Below are 10,216 nucleotides of genomic sequence, written 5' to 3' on the forward strand. Positions count from 1 at the left end.
TTTCCCACACTCACTAGTCCTAGGCCCCCTTCCTTCCGGCCTGCGTACAGTCTCAGGGAGCTGGATTTGGGATGGAACCCTCCACATGGTCAGGAGCTTTCGTGTCTTAACATCTGTGGTCTGTATCTCCTCCTTTGGCCATCTTACAATCCCTGCAGGGATCTGATCACTGACAGGGCGTAGCTGTTGATTGCCTGCACCTTGTTCTTCCATTGAGCTGCTTCTAAGGACTTGCCTCACTCTTTGCAGGTATTTGGCCGTAGCCGCTTTCCTTGTTGCCTCTTCGAGGAGCCATTTGCTTGTGGGATACCAAGGTACTTGTAACTGTCCTCAACGTCTGCTATTGTTCCCTCTGGGAGTGACACCCCCTCTGTGTGTTCTACCTTCCCTCTCTTTGTCACCATCCTGCTACATTTCTCAAGCCCGAATGACATCCCAATGTCTGTACTGTAGATCCTTGTGGTGTGGATCAGTGAGTCGATGTCTCGCTCACTCTTAGCGTACAGCTTGATGTCATCCATGTAGAGGAGGTGACTGATGGTGGCCCCGTTTCTGAGTCGGTATCCATAGCCAGTGCGGTCGATTATTTGGCTGAGGGGGTTCAGATGCAGAACAGTAGTGGGGACAGTGAGTCTCCTTGGTATATGCCCCATTTGATGGACACATGTGCAAGTGGCTTCCCCTTGGCTTCAAGGGTGGTTTTCCACAACCGCATCGAGTTTGCAATGAACGCCCTTAGAGTCCTGTTGATATTGTACAGCTTCAAGCACTCAGTGATCCATGTGTGTGGCATTGAGTCGTAGGCTTTTTTGTAATCAATCCAGGCAGTGCACAGGTTGGTCTTACGGGTTCTGCAGTCGCGGGCGACTGTTCGGTCAACCAGGAGTTGGTGTTTGGCTCCCCTGGTGTTTTTGCCGATACCCTTCTGTGCTGTGCTCATGTATTGATTCATGTGCCCACTTAACTTAGCCGCAATGATGCCTGACATGAGCTTCCATGTTGTGGAGAGACAGGTTATTGGCCGATAGTTGGATGGGACTGCACCCTTTGAGGGATCCTTCAGGATCAGGATCGTACGCCCTTGGGTTAACCATTCAGGGTGAGTCCCATCCCTTAGCAGGCAAGGCAAGGCAAGTTTATTTGTATAGCACAATTCGTACACAAAGTAATTCAAAGTGCTTTACAGAATAAGAAATACATTAAAATCATAATAAAAACAAATCAAAACATGAAGATTAAAATTAAAAAAGAGAGAAGAGTGCGGAATGAAAACCTTTCAGTTATTTGCACAGTTAAACAGAAATGTTTAGAGTCTGGATTTAAACAGCGTCACAGAAGAGTCTGTCTCACATGTTCAGACTGTTCCAGGTTTTAGCTGCATGAACCTGAAACTCTGACTCCCCTTGTTTAGTCGTGACTCTGGCACCAGCAGGAGGTCGTCCCTGAGCTCCTCAGAGTGTGAGATGTTCATATGACACTAACATGTCACAGATGGACTTTGGTGCTCGGTCATGGAGACACTTGTACAAACAGAGACGCTTTAAAGTCTCTGAGCCACAGGAGCCAGAGCAGAGACCTGAGACCAGGACACATGTGCTCGTACTTCCTAGTTCGAGTCAGGACCCGAGCTGCAGGCTGGATGTTCTGGATGGATGTTCTGGATGTTCTGGATGTTCTGGAGATGTTCTGGATGTTCTGGATGTTGTGGATGTGGATGTTCTGTTGTGGATGTTGTGGATGTTGTGGATGTTCTGGATGTTCTGGATGTTCTGGATGTTGTGGATGTTCTGGATGTTGTGGATGTTCTGGATGTTGTGGATGTTGTGGATGTTCTGGATGTTCTGGATGTTCTGGATGTTCTGGATGTTCTGGATGTTGTGGATGTTTTGGATGTTGTGGATGTTCTGGATGTTCTGGATGTTCTGGATGTTGTGGATGTTCTGGATGTTCTGGATGTTCTGGATGTGGATGTTCTGGATGTTGTGGATGTTGTGGATGTTCTGGATGTTGTGGATGTTCTGGATGTTCTGGATGTTCTGGATGTTCTGGATGTTGTGGATGTTCTGGATGTTGTGGATGTTCTGGATGTTGTGGATGTTGTGGATGTTGTGGATGTTGTGGATGTTCTGGATGTTCTGGATGTTCTGGATGTTCTGGATGTTCTGGATGTTCTGGATGTTCTGCAGCGTCTCACAGCTCGTTTGGAGAGACCAGTGAGCAGAACATTACAGTATCTAACCTACTGGAGACAAACACATGGATAAGTTTCTCCAAGTCTGATTTAGACAGTAAACCTTTGATTTTTGCTCTGTTTTTTAGATGGTAAAAGGCTGCAGATGTTATTGATTTTATGTGACTGTTAAAGTTCAAGTCTGAGTCCATTATTACCCCGAGATTTCTTGCCTGATTTGAAGGTTTTAGAGAGAGAGAGACTGGAGGTGATGCTGACACTGTCCCTTTGTTTCTGTGGACCAAACACTATGACTTCAGTCTTGTCAGAGTTTAGCTGGAGAAAGTTGTTTTGCATCCACACACTGATCTGTTGGATGCAGTGACCAAGTGACTCCACTGGTTCATAGTCTCCTGCTGCCAGAGAGACGTAGATCTGAGTGTCGTCTGCATAATTGTGGTACGACACGTTATTGCTGCTTATTAACTGGCCTAATGGCAGCATGTAGAGATTGAACAACAGGGGGCCCAGGATTGACCCCTGAGGCACCCCACAGGTCAGGGCCATGTCATCTGAGACACAGTTTCCAATTTCAACAAAATACTTCCTGTCTTCTAGATAGGACTTGAACCAGTTTAGTACAGTACCAGAGATGCCCACCCAGTCCTCTAGTCTCTGTAAGAGGATCCATGATCGACAGTGTCAAAAGCAGCACTCAGATCTAACAGGATCAAGACTGAGACTTTGCCTGCATCAGTGTTCAGGCGGATGTCATTTGTCACCTTGATAAGAGCAGTCTCAGTGCTGTGGAGGCTCTAAAACCTGACTGGAAAACATCAAAGGAGTTGTTCATTTGGAGAAAGTTCGTAAGCTGTTGGTAAACAGCTTTTTCAAGGACTTTACCAAAAAACGGCAGATTTGAGATGGGTCGGAAATTGTTCAGTCCTGTGGCATCAAGACTGCTCTTCTTTAGGAGAGGCTTAATGACCGCAGTTTTCAACGCATTTGGGAATGTTCCAGATTGAAGTGACATGTTCACTATGTGAGTGAGTGGTGAAAGTAAAACTGTTGAGGACAGACTTTAGAAATCTAGTGGGTAACATGTCCAGGCAGCAAGTAGATGAACTCAGACTGGTAACGATCTCTAAAACAGTTTTGTCAGTTACAGGTGCAAAGTGATTCAGCTCTAAGTGTCTCTGTGGCTGCAGCTTGTTATTTGTGTTGTGGAATTGATGCATTTTTGATGCCCTGAACTTTGTCATTAAAGAAAACTGCAAACTCATTACATTTAGATGTGGAAATCAGTTCTAGTGGCAGTGGAGCTGGAGGGTTTGTTAATCTGTTCACTGTTGCAAACAGGACACGAGAGTTGTTACTGCAATTACCAATAATGTCCGAAAAATACTTCTCTCTTGTTTTACTCAAAGTGTAGTTGTACATATGCATTGTTCCTCTGTAAATCTCATAATGAACCTGGAGGTTTGACTTCCGTCACTCCCTTTTCTGTGCTCTGACTGAGTCATCATTCCTCCACGGAGCTTTTTGCCTCTTTAACCACTTTAACCTTTATCGGAGCAATGGCATCCAGAACATTCAAAACACTCAAAGTCACAGAGTTCAACACATCATCAACATTAGAACATGAGGCAATTTCAAAATGTATCATTTCCATGAACAGTGCACCTGTGTTATCATTTATGTGTCTCCTTCGAACAACTGTAGGAGCAGCCGGTGGTTTGGGAATAACAGACGGTCAAAGAAGACACAGAAATGATCAGACAGAGCAACATCAACCACATTGACATTTGAAATATTTACACCCTTTGTAATGAGCAGGTCCAGAGTGTGTCCTCTGTTGTGAGTGGGCTCACTGACATGCTGAGTCAGACCAAAAGTTTCAAGGACAACACTAAGCTCTTTGGCATTTTTGTCACACACATTATCCACATGTACATTAAAATCACCTGTAATGACTAAACCATCAAAGTCTGTGCAAACAACTGAAAGCATCTCAGTAAAATCATCAATAAAACTTTGACAGTGCTGAGGAGGTTTGTATATGACGATGTAGAGTCTGGACGGTGACTGTTTTAGCTCCATTTTGAAGGAAACATACTCAAATGATGAAAACACCCCAAATGACAACCTGTGTGTAACCAAATGATCTCTAAAAAATGCACACACTCCTCCACCCTTTTTATTTGCTCGTGTTTCAGATTCAAATTTGAAGTTGGGAGGGGTTGATTCCACTAGCACTGCATGACCTGTGTTTTTGTCAAGCCATGTTTCAGTTAAAAACATAAAGTCAAGATTAAAAGAAGAAATAAAATCATGAATTAGAAATGATTTGTTACATAAAGATCTGACATTGAGCACAGCAAGTTTCTGATTAGTTTCAGTAGGACTGGATGTTATCTTCTTACAGGGAACGTGAACTAAATGTCTCTGATTAGACAGTCTAACTGTCCTTCTTTTAATCCGTCTACGTGTTGTAACTGGAGCTATAGCTCCATCGCAGGGCCCCAGCCTGATATTACCTTTATCATGACTGTATGTCCTGGGACAGCAGAGGCCCTGTGCGTCCAGCTCTTGGTGATAACAGCTCTGGGGAAAGGCGGGGGAGGGCGAGCAGGGGAGAGTTTGGGTAAGTGACCAGGTGAGGGACCAGGTGAGGGCCGAGGAGGTGGAATACGGGGAGGTTTGGGTGAGGGGCCTGGTAAGGACCGAGGAGGTGGAGTAGGGGGAGGTTTGGGTGAGGGGAGAGCTGAGAGAGTCTCTGGTGGTGAAACAGGCACAGTTTTGTATGGGGGAGAGTTCAACATTCTCTGGGGGAGGTGGTGCTGCTGACTTGTTCTCTGGGGGAGGGGAAGGTGGTTCTGTCTCTGGGGAAGGGGGAGGTGTTCTGCTGACTTGTTCTCTGGGGGAGGGGGAGGTGGTCTGACTTGTTCTCTGGGGAGGGGGAGGTGGTCTGCTGACTTGTTCTCTGGGGGAGGGGGAGTGGTTCTGCTGACTTGTTCTCTGGGGGAGGTGGTGGTGGTGTTGCTGACTCATTCTCTGGGGGAGGGGGAGGTGGTTCTGACTTGTTCTCTGGGGGAGGTGGTGGTGGTGTTGCTGACTCATTCTCTGGGGGAGGGGGAGGTGGTTCTGACTTGTTCTCCGGGGAGGTGGTTCTGACTTGTTCTCTGGGGGAGGGGGAGGTGGTTCTGTCTCTGGGGGAGGGGAGGTGGTTCTGACTTGTTCTCTGGGGGAGGGGGAGGTGGTTCTGACTTGTTCTCTTGTCTGACTCTGGGGAAGGGGGAGGTGATGATGCTGCTGAGTTGTTGTCTGGGGGAAGGGTTGTGGTTGTGGCAGTGGTGGTGCTGTCAATGGTGCTGACTTGTTGGCTGGTTCTCTGTTAGGTGCAGCAGGGATGCTTCTCCCATTTCTCTTTTCTCTCACTGGATGCACAGGACCCTGTCCAGGCCGGTGCCTCAGAGCGTGGAGGAGGTTTTCCGTCAACACTCTCACTCCACCTCTGCTTAGGTGTGGGCCATTTCCCTCGAACAGGTCCTTCCGTTTCCAAAAAAGATCAAAGTTCTCAATGTAGTGCAATCCTCTGGCCGCGCACACATTCAGCAGCCACGTGTTCAGCTGAAACAGTCGGGTAAATTTGTTCCTGTTCCTTAGGTCTATGTTGGGAAGAGGTCCACTGATAAATGTCTTAACCTCCACTTTATTAAGCTCCTCGAATAATTTAGTGAAATCCCTTTTCAAGACTTCACTCTGTTCCATTCTGATGTCCACTGCACCCACATGCACAATCAGCTGTTTGACCCCTTGGTGTGTTGACAAAACTTTTGGCAGGAGTTTTGTTATCTCAGAAACAGTGTAGGTCGGGTAGCAGCATGTTAGGATTCTTCTGTGACTCACACCACTGATGCCCCGTCTCCAGCAGCAACGTATCTCTGACCTTGACGTTTGGCACAGATTCCCGGTCTGCCTGCACTCTTTTGGCAACTTTATTGTTCTTGTTTTGTGATGTCAGTACATTATCCCTTTGTACGTTAACATCAGTCTGTGACAGTGGTGAAAATCTGTTTGTTCGCTTTATTGTGGGTGATATAACGATATTAGCATTGTCTTTTATCACTCGCTGCGCTGGCTTAGCATTTTGGTCTGTACCAAGTTTTGGAAAAGACACAGTATCACTCAGGTTTAAGTTGAAAGAATTTCCACCCTCTTCTCTAGAAGTAACTGTAGGTTTCTCACCACTGGAGTCACTGGTAGCGTCTGATGAAGTCCTTTTTCAGTTTCTAAAGCAAATATCCGTGCTTGTAGCTCATAAATGTCTTGTTGATAGTTCCGACAGCGCTCACAGATAGAATTCCCTTGGTTTCTTCTCCCCGACATGTTGCTGGCTCATCAGAAGATTTGTTAAAAAATGTAAAAATGTTTAAAAGTATTAATTTGCTTAAAAGGAAATCAAAAATAGACACATTATCAAAAATAGGCACATTATCCGTTGTTGGAGGAGGTAAACTGATTTAAAAGCGAAAACAGCAGGAGCAAGCAAGGATAGCGTCCGCACTCTTCAGAAGCAGGAAGCAGCTGGTTCATTTGTGCTGCAGGCGCTCGTGGAGGCAGTGAGCTTCTTTAGCCAGTCCGCATGGATCATGTCAGGGCCTGGTCCAGTTTTTCATACCTGAGACTCTTCCCTGGATGTCTCCACTGTGATGGTGACTGGATTCTGTTCAGGGAGGTTGATCTTCTCTCAGATCCACCAGCCACTGTGCATCGGTGTTATGTGATGCCTCCCTTTCCCATGTGCCTTTCCAGTACCTCTCAGTCTCCAGCCTTGGTGTTTCTGCTCTGCTGTTATTACCCTGACACTGAGCTACACTTTCGCCGGTTGTGTTGCGAACAGCCGGTTTATTCGTCTGGCCTCGTTATCTCGTGTGTTCCTCTTTAGGCGGCTGGCCAAGGCTTGGAGCCTTTGTTTGGCAGTTTCGAGTGCTTCAGGTCGGGCAACTGGTTGTACCTCATTGCACCTTTCTGGGCCTCTGACAGTTGGCTCACTTCTCTCCGCGTCCCATATATATATATATATATATATATATATATATATATATATATATATATATATAATAATATATATATATATATATATATATATATATATATATATATATATATATATATATATATATATATATATATATATATATATATATATATATATATATATATATATATATATACAGGGGCTCAAGGAAGAGCTGGAGAGAGCCTGGAAAGTAAAGGCATCAGTGGTGCCTGTGGTGATCGGACACTCGGGGCTGTAACCCCCAAACTGGAAGAGGCTACAACAGATACCGGGAAAAACAACGGAACATCTCAGTCCAGAAAAGTGCAGCACTGGGAACAGCAAAGATACTGAAGAACTGTCAAGCTCCCAGGCCTCTGGTAGACGACCTGAGCTCAATGAGGGTGAGAGACCAACCACCGTGGAAGGTGAGAAACACATTTTTTTTTATATATATATTTATATATTTATGTATTTATATATTTATATATATGTTTATATGTAATTTAACTAACAGGTTTATAAAACTTTATAACTGTGTCTATACAGTCCCTGACAAAAGTCTTGTTGTTTATCCATTTTGTAGAAACAAAAGTTTATAACTTGACTTTAAATTAATCGATTGGTTTTAGAAATGTCTCATATGAAGCTAAAACCCTCCCAAATTATGATCAATAAACTAAAATAAATTTGCTTCACTGAAGAAAGATTGATCATTTAATGAACACAGAAAGGTCAGATTTTGACAGACAAAAGTCTTGTGGTCTTGTCATATGATGCACCAATCCTAGATTACAGCCTCACCTGTGATCAGTTACTGATCAATCAGTTAGTGTTTGTGTATAAAAAGAACCCAGCAGAACCAGACCTTCACATCAACTGCAACTTGACCTCTGACAACATGCCTCAGATCCACCCTGAGACCAAAGCCTTAATTATCAAGAGGCTGAAGACCAGATCCACTGCTGAGGTGGTGACACCTTCAATGTGTCTCAGCGTCAAGTACAAAGAAGAAGAAAAAGATCTGAAATGACTGGAGATGTTTTTGACAAGCCCAGGTCCAGCAGACGCCGCAAGACAACTGCTCGGGAGGAAAATCCAAGGCCCCTTTTCCACTGCAGCAGACTCCACCAGGCCTGGTCACCTCAAGTCCCTGTGTCAACCACAACAGTTTGTAGAATTGTGTCTGGAAATGGCCTCCATGGTCGAATCAGTGCACAGAAACCAGCACTAAACAAAAGACAATTAAAAAACCATGTGGCATTTGCCAAGGCCCACAGCCTGATAAAAGGATGGACACTGGAAAAGTGGCAGAAGGTGGATTTCTCAGATGAATCCTCGGTTGAATTACATCACAGCCGCCGCAAATATTGCAGGAGACCAACTGGAGCCACATGGATCCAAGATTCACCCAGAAAACAGTTGAAGTTTGGTGGCGGAAAAATCCTGGTCTGTGGTTCCATCCAGTCTGGGGGTGTGAGACATTTGCAGGGTGGAAGGTAAATATCAATAACCTAAAATATCAAGAAGTATTAACTCCTCTTACATTCCCAACCGTAAAAGGGTCAGATTTTGCAGCAGGATGGTGCTCCATCACATACTTCTATCTCTACATCAAAGTTTGTCAAGGTGAAGAAGATCAAGGTGCTGCAGGACTGACCAGTCCAGTCACCAGACATGAACATCACTGAGCAGGTCTGGGGTAGAATGAAAGAGGAAACATGAAGACAAAACCAAAGACTCTTGATGAACTCTGGGAGGCTGTAAGACGCTTTCTTTACTATTCCTGATGACTTCATCAACAAACTGTATGAATCATTGTTGAACCACATGGATGTGTCCTTCAAGCTCATGGAGTCATACAAGATATTAAATCTGATCTCACAGCATCACGACTTCATTCACTGACGTTATGCAACAGATTTGTGTATTTGAAGTAAATTATTTGTTCAATTTTCTGTAGGCGACAAAACTTTTGTCTTGCCAAAATCTGACCTTTCTGTGTTCATTAAATGATCAATGTTTCTTCAGTGAAGAACATTTATTTTAGTTTATTGATCATAATTTGGGAGGGTTTTAGCTTCATATGAGACATTTCTAAAACCAATCGATTCATTTAAAGTCAAGTTATAAACTTTTGTTTCTACAAAATGGATCAACAACAAGACTTTTGTCAGGGACTGAACTTTTATATGTTTGTGTTTCTTTTAAAACTCGACCAACGTCAAGTCTGAACTGAAGAACAAGTTCATCTGCTCAAGTTTTGTAAGTAACTGTGTAAGTTTGAAGTTATTTTTTATTTTTCAGATTCTTCAGTCTCTGTGGTACACACACACACACACACACACAGCACATACACAGTACACACACACACAGACTACACACACACAGTACACACACACACAGCACACAGCATACACACAGACACACACACACACACACACATCACACACACACACAGACACAGACACACACACAGCACACATAACACACACACACACACACACACACAGCACACACACACACACACACACACACACAGCACACACACACACACACACACACACAGACACACACACACACACACACACACACACACACACACACACACACACACAAACACACACACACACACACACACACACACACATACACACACACACACACACACACACACACACACACACACACACACACACACACACACACACACACACACACACACACACACACACACACACACACACACACACACACACACACACACACACACACACACACACACACACACACACACACACACACACACACACATACACACACACACACACACACACACACACACACACACACACACACACACACACACACACACACACACACACACACACACACACACACACATACACACACACACACACACACACACACACACACACACACACACACACACACACACACACACACACACACACACACACACA

Source organism: Boleophthalmus pectinirostris, unplaced genomic scaffold, assembly GCF_026225935.1.
Source record: "Boleophthalmus pectinirostris isolate CB_2022bp ecotype Guang Dong unplaced genomic scaffold, ASM2622593v1 HiC_scaffold_15, whole genome shotgun sequence".
In the NCBI taxonomy this organism is placed as follows: domain Eukaryota; kingdom Metazoa; phylum Chordata; class Actinopteri; order Gobiiformes; family Gobiidae; genus Boleophthalmus; species Boleophthalmus pectinirostris.